The sequence below is a fragment of the Ranitomeya variabilis genome, chromosome 2 (genome assembly GCF_051348905.1).
Source record: "Ranitomeya variabilis isolate aRanVar5 chromosome 2, aRanVar5.hap1, whole genome shotgun sequence".
Classification (NCBI taxonomy): Eukaryota; Metazoa; Chordata; class Amphibia; order Anura; family Dendrobatidae; genus Ranitomeya; species Ranitomeya variabilis.
This window is the reverse complement of record NC_135233.1, coordinates 433,747,003-433,763,115: the sequence shown is the minus strand read 5'-3', so window position 1 is coordinate 433,763,115 and position 16,113 is coordinate 433,747,003.

The window sequence follows — 16,113 nt, the reverse complement described above, 5'->3', positions numbered from 1 at the left end:
TGGTAAATACGAGACCACAAAGTCAAAACGGGAGAAAAACAATGACCAGCGGGCCTGTCTAGGATTCAGGCGTTTAGCAGACTCGAGATACATCAGATTTTTGTGATCAGTCAAAACCACCACACGATGCTTAGCACCCTCGAGCCAATGACGCCACTCCTCAAATGCCCACTTCATGGCCAACAACTCCCGATTGCCCACATCATAATTTCGCTCTGCAGGCGAAAACTTCCTAGAGAAAAAGGCACAAGGTCTCATAGTAGAGCAACCAGGACCTCTGAGACAAAACGGCCCCTGCCCCAATCTCCGAAGCATCCACCTCAACCTGAAAGGGCAGTGAGACATCAGGCTGGCACAAAACAGGCGCCGAAGTAAACCGGCGTTTCAACTCCTGGAAAGCCTCCACGGCAGCAGGAGCCCAGTTAGCTACATCAGAGCCTTTCTTGGTCATATCCGTCAAAGGTTTAACAACGCTAGAAAAATTAGCGATAAAACGACGGTAAAAGTTAGCAAAACCCAAGAACTTCTGAAGACTCTTAACTGACGAGGGCTGAGTCCAATCATGAATAGCTCGGACCTTGACTGGGTCCATCTCCACAGCAGAAGGGGAAAAAATGAACCCTAAAAAAGGAACCTTCTGTACACCAAAGAGACACTTTGAGCCTTTAACAAACAAAGAATTTTCACGCAAAATCTTGAAAACCATCCTGACCTGTTCTACATGCGAGTCCCAATCATCAGAAAAAACCAGAATATCGTCCAGATAAACGATCAAAAATTTATCCAGATACTTCCGGAAAATGTCATGCATAAAGGACTGAAAAACTGAAGGCGCATTAGAGAGCCCAAAAGGCATCACCAAGTACTCAAAATGACCTTCGGGCGTATTGAATGCGGTTTTCCATTCATCTCCTTGCTTAATGCGCACAAGGTTGTACGCACCACGAAGATCTATCTTGGTGAACCACTTGGCACCTTTAATCCGGGCAAACAAGTCTGACAACAGCGGCAAAGGATACTGAAATTTGACAGTGATCTTATTTAAGAGCCGATAGTCAATACAAGGCCTCTAAGATCCGTCCTTTTTGGCCACAAAAAAGAATCCCGCACCAAGAGGGGAAGAAGAAGGACGGATATGCCCCTTCTCCAGAGACTCTCTAATATATGAACGCATAGCGGTATGTTCAGGTACCGACAGGTTAAATAATCTTCCCTTAGGAAACTTACTGCCTGGAATCAACTCTATTGCGCAGTCACACTCCCTATGAGGAGGCAGTGCACTGGACCTGGACTCGCTGAAGACATCCTGATAATCAGACAAATACTCCGGAACTTCCGAAGGCGTAGAAGAAGCAATAGACACGGGCAGGGAATCCCCATGATTTCCACGGCATCCCCAACTTGACACTGACATGGCCTTCCAATCCAAGACTGGATTATGGGTCTGCAACCATGGCAACCCCAAAACAACCAAATCATGCATTTTATGCAAAACAAGAAAACGTATAACCTCCCGATGTTCAGGAGTCATACACATGGTAACCTGTGTCCAAAACTGCGGTTTATTTTCTGCCAACGGCGTAGCATCAATACCCCTAAGAGGGATAGGATTTTCTAATGGCTCAAGAACAAAACCACAGCGCTTGGCAAATGACAGATCCATAAGACTCAGGGCAGCACCTGAATCTACAAACGCCATGGCAGGATAAGATGACAGTGAACAAATCAAAGTTACAGATAGAATAAATTTAGGTTGCAAATTACCAACGGTGACAGGACTAACAACCTTAGTTAGACGTTTAGAGCATGCTGAGATAACATGTGTAGAATCACCACAGTAGTAACACAAGCCATTCTGGCGTCTATGAATTTTCCGCTCATTTCTAGTCAGGATTCTATCACATTGCATTAAATCAGGTGTTTGTTCAGACAGCACCATAGGTGAATTTGCGGTTTTTCTATCACATTGCCTTAAATCAGGTGCCTGTTCAGACAACACCATAAGGGAATTTGCGGTTTTGCGCTCCCGCAACCGCCGGTCAATTTGAATAGCCAGGGCCATGGAATCATTTAGACCTGTGGGAATAGGGAAACCCACCATCACATTCTTAATGGCTTCAGAAAGGCCATTTCTAAAATTTGCGGCCAGTGCACACTCGTTCCACTGAGTCAGCACGGACCATTTCCGAAATTTTTGGCAATACACTTCAGCCTCGTCCTGGCCCTGAGACATAGCCAGCAAGGCTTTTTCTGCCTGAATCTCAAGATTGGGTTCCTCATAAAGTAAACCGAGCGCCAGAAAAAACGCATCAATATCCGCCAATGCCGGTTCTCCTGGCGCCAGCGAGAAGGCCCAATCCTGAGGGTCGCCACGTAAAAAAGAAATAACAATTTTCACTTGCTGAGCGGAGTCTCCAGATGAACAGGGTCTCAGGGACAAAAATAATTTACAATTATTCCTGAAATTTCTAAACTTAAATCGGTCTCCGAAAAACAATTCAGGAATCGGTATCTTAGGTTCTGACATAGGATTTCTGGTAACATAATCTTGTATGCCCTGCACACGAGCAGCAAGCTGGTCCACACTTGTAATCAAGGTCTGGACATTCATGTCTACAGCAAGCTTGAGCCACTCAGAGGTAAAGGGGAAAAGAAAAAAAAAAATGAGAGAGAGGAAAAAAAAAAACTCAGAATTTTCTTTCTTATAATCCCGCTTCTGCAATGCATTTAACATTTAATACTGGCCTGGCAAACTGTTATGACCCCAATGGCGAGGGTCTCAGAGAAATAGGTAAGTCTGCGAAGTACAAAAATCCAGCTCATAGGGCAGTGGTAACTGGGTTGACCATATATCTACTCCTAACGCCAACACTAGAAGTAGCCGGGGAACATGCCTACGTTGGTCGCTAGATGTCTCGCGCCAGCCGGAGAACTAACTACCCCTAGAAGAGGAAAACAAAGACCTCTCTTGCCTCCAGAGAAAGGACCCCAAAAGTAGGATACAAGCCCCCCACAAATAATAACGGTGAGGTAAGAGGAAATGACAAACATAGAAATGAACTAGGTTTAGCAAAGAGAGGCCCGCTTACTAATAGCAGAATGTAGTAAGATAACTTATATGGTCAACAAAAACCCTATCAAACATCCACGCTGGAAATTCAAGAACCCCCGAACCGTCTAACGACCCGGGGGGAGAACACCAGCTCCCTAGAGCTTCCAGCAAGGACAGGATACAGATTAAGTACAAGCTGGACAAAAATGCAAAGAAAAACAAATAGCAAAAAGCAAGAAAGCAGACTTAGCTTAATCTAGCAGGAACCAGGATCAGTAGACAAGAGCACAACAGATTAGCTCTGATTACAACGTTGCCAGGCATTGAACTGAAGGTCCAGGGAGCTTATATAGCAACACCCCTGAACTAACGGCCCAGGTGAGCATACAAGGGATGACTGACATACCCAGAGTCAAATCACTAGTAACCACTAGAGGGAGCCAAAAAGCAAATTCACAACAGCTACCACAGGTAAAGAGTGATGGCGTCCACCCGGATCTGCATATCTCAGTGTGCAACTGTACAGCCACAATTAAAATGTTACCTATACCTGGGGGGTTCTCTCCTGTACCAGCTCGTACCCGACGCGCGTTTCGGAATTATCCTTCGTCAGGGGGTGAGGTCATATCGCTGGTGAATATATACAGCCCTGTAACCCTGTTGTTGCGCGGATGTGTTTATGTTTAAAAAAAAAAAAATGTTCTTCTTGATTATGTAATCATTGGCATTTCTTTTAATAAAGCCATATTTTAATATTCCTACGCTTTGTATAAATTCTTCTTCTTTTGGTCCTTGTGGTATTGCTTTGGTCCTGGCTAAGACCTGCAGTTCACCCTTAGTCTGCTGTAAGCATAACAAACTATTCTCTGGTGCTGTTCACACTACAATGTTGCTTTAACAGTGTGAATTTTCTCTGCAAGAAAGTAAGAAAGTATTCGGTGTGCCTTTTCATCACTGTTCCCAATATAATGGTCTTCTCCAATGCCCAATCAGCATCTCATCAGGCTTCACCATAAAGTCCATAATAAAGGTAGGCAAATATTCAAGACATGGGCGAAGAACTAAAGCTCTATCATAGACACCATTATGGTGCAGTTGTCTAAAGTTCTTCATCGATGGAGCAGATTGAGCTCTTCTGTATGAACCACCGGGTATTTTACCCAGCTATTGTACCTACACTTAGTGACCCCTGTGGCTTGGCCCATTAAACACCGCATGATGTCAAGGTAAGATGATATTGTCTATTGATTCTCCTCAATAAGTCAATAATTGTTGTGATGTGTCGTATAATAGTGTTGAGTTGGCGAACAACCTTGCCGAGAGGACATATCATCCAGGCCAATGAATTCCAGCCGGAGAACACAAACGGGTTAAGAGTCAATCTCATCTCATTCATTTTGATTTCACATCCATTGTAGTTTGAAATGTAAATCTGGCATTACCATATGCATCAATTAGACTCCTTATAAATTCATTTACCCCTTCGCTCTGCTCACTGAGGTATTGTGCAATCTAATTGGCATGGAAGGGAATAACATATGCACAATAAATTGGGTGTGAAACAATGTTAATTCGTGTAATGAGCATTATGTGGCATGCTGCCTCAGCGATTTCTGGTCACTAAAGGGCTCTTAATGACAATCAGAAGATGGAATACACTGAGATCAGAAATCCCCTGGGCTGAGCTCCTACTTATGTTTCCGGACCATTTTTCTGTAATATTCTCATACTTAAATGGTGTATATAGAAGAGAGAGAGCCCCAAACTACAAAAAAAAACTGGGGGCCAGATTTTGCCAATAGATACTTCCACCTTGAAAATGGAAAATCTGAAGGATCAGGCTCAGATGTCATCAGCTTTAGACAATCCCTTTTGCTAAAAAGCTTCAATGACAACAAGGATGTCAAATTGTAGATCCTAAGATCCGTTGTAATATAAGTAATCCACTCTGGGTAGTGGTGCACATGGAGAGCTGATAATATGGAATCAAGTAGAATTCCGACACTTGCGTATGTTTTGTATTTCAACTCTTTAATGGTCAAAACTGGACGTGTTTCACCACATACAGAGCTCAACAGTGGTTGAAAGTTCTGGATGAGCTGAGATTAGTTCAGTTTTGACTATTAAAGAATCAAGATTAAAAAAACATACATGACTGCTGGGATTCTCTTTACTCCTAATCATAAGGGGAACTTTGAGAAGTGAAGAATTACAATGATCTAATTAATTCAAATGAACATTTGGGTGCTCCATAGAAAGGAGTGTTTAGCAAACGCTTTTGCTTCAACTAGAAGATCGATCAAGCATTTTAGTCTTTAGGAGCGCCACCACTGAGCAAATAAAGAATTACATAGTTTATATGGAAACCAATGGGTTCCCTGTGTAAGGCATTTGGCATGCCAGGTCCTCTGGTGAGAGAGAGATTTTGTGTTCAACAAGGGACATCAATCTATTAACACACAATTCTCTAAACAGATACCAAAAAAATGCTTTTTCTACATCAGGTGTCTTAGCTGTGACTTGGCAAGGTTTAATAAAAAAAAAATTGAGAGAAAAATTTAGCTCAAAGCACATGGGTAGCAGTGTGTCCTCCTTCAAAGTTTTTCTTGCACTTTCACGCAACTGGCCACTAGGGCAGGAGAGTTTACACTATTCCCTTAAATTGGATTGGAGTAGTATCTTCAGATGGGGAAAAAAATGGTGAAGGGACCCAATGCTAAATCATTGCTGAGACCCTGCATTCTCTGGATCTAAGGTGTCCATGAGGAACCAAAAGAAGTCCCTGATTGTGGCCATGGACCATGAGAGCCTTCAACGGATCCACTAGACTGAGATCATTGCCATGAGAGCCTTCAACCGTTCCACTACCATGATGTTGTGCCTAAAAGTGATATCTCCTCTCCTTTTAAAGGGTTTAAAAGATCATGGTTGTATTTGCAGTGTATGCCCCTTCATAGCCACATAGACTGATATGACAAACACTTGATTAGATCTGTGGATAACACAAAAGGGTCTAAAAATTAATGTTCTGCCCAGTCCTCGGTTTGTGTTGGCTCACGTTCCTCCAGGTTTTGTGCAGCTTTGTAGCGATCTCTTGGTTGGCACAAACATTCAGGTATCTCTACAGCTCATTAACTCTGCGTTTTCTGCTTGCATATGCCAAGTTAATGGATAAAACCCTCAGTCCTCCCCACCTTCTTTCTCATGGTGTTCACCTGGCTCCTGAAGGTTCACGATGCATTTAATGCTTACAGAACAGGTGCATAACAGATCATTTGGCTTAGTTTACAACAATTACTAAACCATACACAAAAGCTATGCGTTCACAGTAGCTACAAGCAATTTTGTGCATGACATGAGCTTAATTGTTTTCAGATTTCATGCTGGATGCCAAGGGAATGCCAAGACTGAACCCCGCTGCCTAAATAAAATGCTTTAATCATGCACCAAAGAAATGACCAGACAATATGACAAAAAGGATAACTGAAAATAGCATCGCCCAGCTGACAAAAAGAAAATGAAATCTGCAATACGGAAATAGGAAGAAAATTATTTTTTTCTTCCCTACAGTGGCATACGCTTGGTGGTTACATCCATACCTTGAAAGGTAATATGCTTAATGGTTGCTGGAGTGAAATATATTTTTTTACAGTGGCTCGTAGAGTTAAAATAAGATCTCCTCCCCTTACATATCCCCTTTCACTACCCTTCCTATACTTGGCAGTCCCCCAACAGTTTCTAGCTATTCTTTCAGCTGCAGAGATGAAGTGCCAACACAGATATTTGACTGCTGCAGACAATCACTGGTGACCCAGTTTGTAACGTAGCATGAGCACAGCAGGGAAAAGAGGGAGTGTGCTGCTATGGATGCGGATTAGCCGTGCAATGAATAGCTGTGCTAAAGTAGGAGGGGGAGAAGCCTTCCATCTCTTAACAGTGCTGGACTTAAATAGGGGCCTACCGGAGGATTTCCGGATTCACCGGTGGGCCAGTCCAAGCCTGCTCATTACCACCAGCAAGTGTGACTTTTTCTGTAAGCATAGTATGACTTCCTTTATTATTTTGAGCAGTTTTCAAAAGTATTTCTTAGTTGGATGACTCCTTTTAAAGGCATTGAATGCTTGATGGTTGCTGACAACCTTTTCAAAATTGCTCTATTCTTTAAATACAGGACAGATTTCTGAGTGGAATCCAGGGAGCCTATGAAAGGTCAACCGCAGTGAGGATTTGCTAAAAGTGACTGCCAGTTTTATCCTCCCCTACGCACTGTGACGGGAGTTCCTTCCACACCTGGCCCTTCCTAAGCACTTGCATTGGGTTGCACCTATTACTTTACACTGGTCTGCCTCTCAGGTTCCTTGTGAGTTCAAGACCAAAGCTTTATGGGGATTTCCAGACCATGATTAGCTGCAAATATACAATGTGCACATTGAAGCAGAATTTTCTGGGCCACGGGGTAGCTGACACAGCCACATTTTAGGGCTTTACAGAAAGGAATACGTCCTGTATAATGACTGCTCACTTACATGCAACAACACTATCGTATATAATAATCACCAGTTGGGACTTCCGGCCGCTGTTCCCGAATCCCATAGGGCACCGCAGCAGTGTCACTTACGCAGGCGCAGTTCGTGGCCACAAGGTTCAGCTCCCCCTGTTCCGCATGGCTCGGCTCCCCCCACTTTCCCAGGTAGTATGCATGGCTCACATTGCCCCCCCATCATACTTACCCTCCATCGCTGCATCTCCGTTGTCCCGGTGCTGGCGGCTCTCCTCTCCTGTGCTGAGCAGTCACGTGGTACCGCTCATTACGGTCATGAATATGGATGCGTCTCCACTCCCATAGGCATGGAGCGCATATTCATTACCTTAATGAGCAGTACCACGTGACTGCTGAACAGAGGAGAGGAGAGCCACTGGGACAAAGGAGATGCAGGCGTGAGGAGGGTGAGTATGACAGGGAGGGGGGCAATATGAGCTATTCATACAACCAGGGGAAAGGGGGGAGCCGAGCCATGTGGAACCAGGGGATTTGAGCAATTCAGGACTGAGGGAGCCATGCATACAACAGGGGGAGCCACATACCAGGACAGGACGGGGGAGCCACATACCAGGACAGGATGGGGGAACCACGCATAGCAGGACAGGATGGGGAGCCACACATAGCAGGACAGGGTGGGGGAGCCACATACCAGGACAGGATGGAGAGCAACGCATAGCAGGACAGGACAGGGGAGCTGCAGCGCCCCAGAGTCCTGGTCGTTGCAGTGCTGATGCTCCGCCGCTAAGGGGGGTGTTGGTACGTCTGATGGCACTGAAGGAGTTCACCTGACCAGGTATCACAGACACCAATACACTTCACAGTCTGGCCTCCAGGGGGAGCTAAGGGTGCTATGTATTAGGCCACTCCTCACAATCTGGTAAAACTGGGGGTTAGATAGGAAGTTAGACAGAAAGCTGACTGGGTTGGAACCAGGCAACATCCTGTGGCAGGGGGTGTTGCAGGGGAAGATTCAGGGGGGTCCCTGTCAGGGGTGGGATCCTGATAGAGGCCTAGCGAACAGAAAGAACGTTACGGGACCGCCCCTGCACTTCATTGCGGCGGTACCCCAAGAAAGGACAAGAAGCGAGGTTTATTGTGAAGAGTGAGAAACGAGATCAATGCAACAAGGAGATAACGCCAGTAGGAGTCATGCTGTAAGACCGAGGCAACATCCTACTGAGGCGCATAGCCGGTGGCCGGAACGCCGAGGAAGTATTGAGCTCCAAGCCTTACTTCAAACCAACGGCAGGACAGTCAGTTATAGGTGGGCTGTCTCACCTAAATCACCTAAGCAGACATAGGGGGCAACAGTGGGAGAGGGGCGACTCTAGGGTCCCGGAAGAACTCCAGGCCTACCCGTGATACGGGTGCGTCCTAGCCATATCATCTGGGGGACGGAGAAGAACATCAGAATCAGTTGTGAGGGAACATCAGAAACAGACACAACAGTTGTGAGGACTATCCCGTGGTGCTCAGCAGGGAAGGACTACAACACACAAGCGCTAGAAGGAAGGCACAGCTTTCCACCTGCAAAGGGAACTCTGGAGGTGCCATCGGACCGGCCGGTCTCAGACAGCCTTGTTAACCGTACTCCGGATTGAGAATCCTGAAGCCTTCAGTAAAGAGGTAAAGAGACTGCAACCTTGTGTCCTCATTATTCATCGCACCCTGCACCACACATCATCACTCTCAACTTCTACTGGACGCCCCTCAGCAGGGTCACGGACCGGGTCTAGCCACCGTGACACTCCCAGAACTGAGACAGAGAGGCCCGGTACCGGGTACCCCTCAGCCCTGCGACAGTGGGGGCGCTCCAGGAGCCACATACCAGGACAGGACGGGGGAGCCACATACCAGGACAGGATGGGGGAACCACATACCAGGACAGGACGGGGGCGCCACGCACAGCAGGACAGGAAGTGGGAGCCATGCACAGCAGGACAGGATGGGGGAGCCACATATAACAGGACAGGATGGGGGAGCCATGCATAGCAGGACAGGGTGGGGGAGCCACATACCAGGACAGGATGAGGGAGCCACGCACAGCAGGACAGGACAGGGGAGCCATGCACAGCAGGACAGGATGGGGGAGCCACGTATAGCAGGACAGGATGGGGAGCCACGCATAGCAGGACAGGATGGGGGAGCCACATATAACAGGATAGGATGGGAGAGCCACACATAGCAGAACAGGACGGGGGAGCCACACATAGCAGGACAGGGATGAGGGGACAATACATACCCGGTTTATACTAGAATCAATAAGTTTACCCAGTTTTCCGTGGCAAAAGTAGGTGCCTCGGCTTATGCTCGGGTCAACTTATACTTGAGTATATACGGTAATTCATCTAATATAATAATCGTCAGTTGGGACTTCCGGCCGCTGTCCCCGAATCCCATAAGGCACCGCGGCAGTGTTACTTGCGCAGGTGCAGTTCGTGGCCACAAAGGCCATGAACTGCGCTTGCGCAAGTGACATACAAGTCACCGCTATTCCCACGCAGGTACAGTAACAGCCTCAATTGCGCACTCTACCAGCGCAGTATGTTAATTTCTCTGCACTCCCAATGCTATAGCATCGGGCCTATTTCTAGTAAGATAATATTGGGGTGAATTCATGAGCGGCATCAACTCACAAGGTCCCTACTCCTCTATAACGGCACAGGCATGAGCCTTTGTAAAACTCTTGTAGGGCAATCGTTCTCCCGGTCCCCACTAGCACACACCGGCAATATATCTCGGTGCACATGATGTCTGCTGTATTCTTTACTTTGCATATTTTGTCACAGCAGCTTGCACCTGTTCACATTTGCTTCATTCTGTTAGGAGGTGCTGGTCAGGTTTTTGGTTTATTTATAGAATTTGAAGGTAATGACGACCTCTATTGACATCTGAACACTCATCCAATCAAGCGGATATTCCCGAATCCTACCTCCCCGTTAAATTTGTAGGCTTTGTTCCTGGAGAGAGATTCCTGATCGGGTCCTTATCGATGGGGCATGCCTTGTCATCACTATTGAGCACACACCAGATTGGCCAATTTATGCACTAGGAATCGTCATTTTATAAGTATAGCAATACAGGTTAAAAATCATATTTTCAATGTTTGCACATATCTTGGCACACAGTGGCTGCTGCATTTTTTATGTGGGTAGGTGTATCAGGTGCTGTATCTATCAGTCATTCACAATGGTTGCCTGGTCTCTAGTATGCAGAATACAGCTGTAAGAGAACTGTCTATAGAGCTCTGTAATATGGGCTTAGTCATATAATCCTAGAATGTTAGAGTTGGAAGGGACCTCCAGGGTCATCGTGTCCAACCCCCTGCTCAATGCAGGAGTCATTAAACCTTCTCAGACAGATGTTTGAAGACTTCCATTGAAGGAGAACTCACCACCTCTCGTGGCCGCTTGTTCCACTGATTGATCACCCCTAAAGTTTTTTCTAATATCTAATCTGTATCTTCTCCCTTTCAGTTTCATCCCATTGCTTCTCCTGTTTCCATGTGTAAATGAGAATAATGATGATCCCTCTACATTGTGACAACCCTTCAGATATTTGTAGACAGACCTTACGTCTCCTTTTAGCCTTCCTTTTGGCAGCTAAACGTTCCCAGATCCTTTAACCGTTCCTGGTAGAACATACTTTGCAGTTCGCTCACCACCCTAGTCGCTCTTCTCCCACTTGCTCCATTTTCATGTGGGTCTCTTTACAGGAGCGTTGTCCCAATTCTCCAAACAATGCAATGACTATTTCATGTTTCCTACACATTATTCTGCATAACCACATCAAGCTCCAGTGTAATATGCAATCAGGTCTAATGTCTGACTCATCAGAGCACATTACGATGTTCAAAGCTGCAAATTCCACCTTCTCATCAGAAAAATTAGATCCACTCATTTTCTAGCCATTTAAAATGAAAATCATCATTTTGCAAATTCCATTAATACCGTTCCTTCCCGGACAGCAGAGTACAGGAGGGCATCTCCTCGTTCACATTCACGGCCCATACGAGCAGGTATTAGGATCAAATGTTCTGCATTCATTAAACTTTTACTTGCGGTGCGAAGGAGCAAGACGCAGGTCTGAGCCGAGATCTCGTCTTATCACAGGAGGATGTGACTTTCCTTCTAAACCTTCAAAGGCCTCTCATATCAAGAGATTATTCTGCCATCTGGAAGGTGAAAATTGAAATGCAGACGAGAGTCGCTTATCTCGGGTTATGTATTCCGTAGGACAAAACAAATCAATTTCATGATTTTTCTCCAGAGTGGGGTAAATACTTGGCTGCCGCTATTATTACCGGACTCGTAACACGTCCTTATATTACCATGGAGTGCGGCAGTGCCGGCTGGAAATTCTCTAATGGACTTTATAGAAGCAGATACTTGACTTTCCTTATGAGACTGCAGTAATTGGTAATGTAATATGCAGTTATTGTAATGGTGCCGAAGAAGTGTGGACTTTCTAAAGCTACAGATGGAGCAGAATTTAATGCAATAAACAACAATCAAGACCACAGACGTCAAGAGACATTCATAGCCCTTCCTCTTCTTCTGTAAAATGATACATGAAATCACTGGTGAGTGCGAGTCCCAATACCCAAGTATGAGCATTAAGGGAAAATATTTCCAAGTGGTGGACACCATTACTGAATGGAGTACCAATAATGAGTGGGAGAACCTGATGTGGAAAATCCATCAGACACAGTCATCACAAGTGATTTCAATAAATTACAGCTAAAGATAGAATAATAATAATCTTTATTTTTATATAGCGCTAACATATTCCGCAGCGCTTTACAGTTTGCACACATTATCATCACTGTCCCCGATGGGGCTCACAATCTAAATTCCCTATCAGTATGTCTTTTTGAATATAAATACACATACAACATCAATATGAATGAGAGAAGGATCGAGTAGCTGGGTTTCTTTTATATCTTTATCCCTTTAGTTGAAAATTTTATTCTAAAAACATTTTCCTTTTCTTCAAATCGCCTATAGAAACCGGGTCTCTGCTGGATTTTTCATATATGGTGGAGAATGCGGGCAGGTAGCATGTAATAAAATGTATCGACCAAATATGGATTATAATAGCTGCACTATTTTCTTTATCAAACCAATACTGAGTAGGCGCACTGAAGAGAATCAATATTACTCAATAAATGAGGTCAAGAAGGGGCATTATTAGGGGATATCATTATTTAGAGGGGGCACTAAGTTGCACAGTGAGAAGCTCAATTGAGGTGGTGGTTAGGAGCAAAATTGCTGTAGTCAGGGCATTGAGTTGGCTCCAACATTACGGAGGCAATTTTATTGATAGTAGACACTTTGAGAGTGGAGAAAAGAAAAGAAGGCACCATTACTGTGTGAGGGGCTCACATGGGTCACTACTACTGTTTGAGACAAAGGAGCACAACAAAGTCACAATTTCTGTGTAGGGCAATAAGGGGGTATTAAGCACAAGCTCTGTAGAGATCAGCATTGGTGGAATGCATTGTTATTATGGTCTGGGCTGGATAGAGAATCAAAGGGAAGCTTAATGACTTATCAGGGAATGTGTTATTTGACTTAACTGCGCCATATTATACTCTAAAGAGCACATGTGCAGCACTGGTATGTGACCATTACATGGTTACTGTATGGTGGTATACTTGGTAATATTGGTCTACGTGGTCATGGTGTGGAGGTGGTATTTGCCCATTGTGTAGTGCGATTTATTTAATAAATACTTGACTGTATCAGGACTTTATACTTGCAGATCGCTTGAAAAGTTCAGAAAGTTATTGGTAACGTTGCAAGTTTTGTATTTTTTGGGAATCTTCACTAAACGGCATTGTAAGGAAAAAATCCTTTCTTCAGTAACGCAGCTGCCTATGAAGTTCCTTATCTATCAGTAGAATTGCTGCTTGCAAACCACTTCATGACACTTGTACAGAGGAGAACCAATTGATTTACCTCTCAATACATTACGGATTGTTCCTGGCGTTACTCAATTACTTCTTGAAGTTGCAGATCATTGGTTATCTAATTTGGCATAGAATGCATTAGGCATGTGATGTTACAGATTATATTCCCTGTTTAATAGCTCTGGATGAGGGGATACAAGAAAAGAATATAGAAAAAAATAAAGTGAAGACTGACCAATGGCCGTTATCCTGACGATCCCCCAATTTTCATAGTCCAGAAACAGTTTCTCATCCTGAACCTGGTTTTTTATAGATAAAAACACAGTTAAGCCAGAGTATTGCAAGGCTGACCGGTATAGACCATCATTGAGTCTATGTATCAGGGATCTACCAAGTCTCGCCCTCCATAATGCTCGCAACTGTTTTCTGTTCTTTCCACGTTGGCGACTATCTCTCTAGCTTTCTCTCTGCCTGTCACTGTCACTCCTTCCATCTCTAAATCGCGCTAACTCTATTGCTCTCTCCTACCTCCCAATTTTTATCATATTCTCTCATTCCTGCTTGTTTTTTATGGATTTCATTCTCTCCTTCTGTCTCTTTTCCTTCACTCTCAGTCATATTCTCATTTTTTCTCTTATTCTGTATCACACTTTCCCTTTTGTTTTCTCTCGCTCTCTCTTTTGCTCAGTCATTTCTCTCACTTTCTTTCTCGCTTTTTTTCTTTGTAAATATGTTCTTTTTTTTCCCCCTCATAGCTGTTATTTTCTCACTCTTACTGTCTTTTTGAGGTTCCCTCACTCTCTTCTTTCTTTTTGCTCTTTTTTATTTTTTTTTTTATTTTTACTCACGGTCTCTTTGCCATTCTGCCTTGTTTTCTCTTGCTTTCATTCTTTTTCTCTCTCTATCTCGATCCCTTTTAAGCCCCCACTCTCATTCTCACCTTCTCTTTCTAGCACTTTTTTTCTTTCAGTCTCATTTTTGCTTTATTTTCTCTTGCACCTCTTTCCCTCTTTAGCTCATTATTTTTACATCTCTCTCATTCCTTTTTTCTTTTGTAGTCTGCTTGTCTTATATCTTCCCTCCTACTGTCTTTCTTGCTCTCACCTTCCGTCGTTCTTCCTTTCTTCCTCTGTCTCTTGTTCTTTCATAATTTCTTTTTTTTTCTTGTTCTCTCACTTTTTTAACTTTTTATCATTGTTTCCCACCCTTAGGCTGGAGTCACACTCAGCGTAAGACAATACGGTCCGTTTTTTACGGCCGTAATACGGCCGTAATACGGAGAAATGTTCCCAAAATAGTGATCCGTATGTCCTCCGTAGGCAGGGTGTGTCAGCGTATTTTGCGCATGGCATCCTCCGTATGTAATCCGTATGGCATCCGTACTGCGATATTTTCTCGCAGGCTTGCAAAACCGACATCTAATGGATTTATGTGCTCAAATGTCCGTTAAAACATATATACAGTATATATATATATATATATATATATATATATATGTCATTGAGACACATATATATATATTCTGTATTTATATTTAATTCAGCGCGATATATGTGAAAAGCCGGTAAATCAATTGCCGGCTTCTCATTTCTCCTTCCCAAACCCGACAGGATATGAGACATGGTTTACATACAGTAAACCGTCTCATATCCCCCTTTTTTTTTCATATTCCACACTACTAATGTTAGTAGTGTGCAGGGCCGGCGTCAGCACCCGGCGTACCCGGGCAAGTGCCGGGGCCCTGGCGAGACAGGGGGGCCCATTCAGGGCCGGCGTTAGGGGCAGGCAGCTGCCTATGGCCCCCGCTCCCCCAGGGGCCCTCAGCTAGCAGCACATCGCACAGCCACTATGGGGCCTTTGTGAGGCAGGGGGGCCCGCCTGTCGCCAGCGCCAACTCCCCCGCTGCCGCATTGAACTATACCGGCGTGTGCCGGTAAAGTTCAAGCAAATGATGGAGGAGGGAGCGTCATCTGACGCTCCCTCTCCCATCATTCCCCACAGTGCCTTTGACACTGCCGCTGTGGGTGCGCGATGACGTCATTGCACACTCGCTGCGTGTCAGGCAGTCGGCAGAGACCGGAGCAAGGAGCAGCGCGGGCACGTTGAGAGGTGAGGAATGTTTTTTTTTTGTAACTATAACAGTGAGTACTGGACTATGGGGCCATTCTTGGGGGGAGGGGGGGCTGTGCTGTATACTACATGTCTGTGCTATATACTACATGGCTGTGTTATATACTACGTGGGCTGTGTTATATACTATATGGGCTGCTATATGCTACGTGGGCTGTGCTATATACTGCATGACTGTTCTATACATTACATGGGCCGTGTTATACTGTATACTATGTGGCTGTGCTATATACTATATGGGCTGTTATATGCTACGTGGGCTGTGCTATAAACTACATGGCTGTTCTATATACTACGTGGGCCATGTTATATACTACGAGGGCTGTTATATGCTACGTGTGCTGTTCTATATACTACGTGGGCCGTGTTATATACTAAGTGGGCTGTGTTATATAATATGTGGCTGTGCTATATACTATATGGGCTGTTATGATCTGGTAACCTTGGAGCCGCATGAAAGACTTTCTCAGGAGAAGG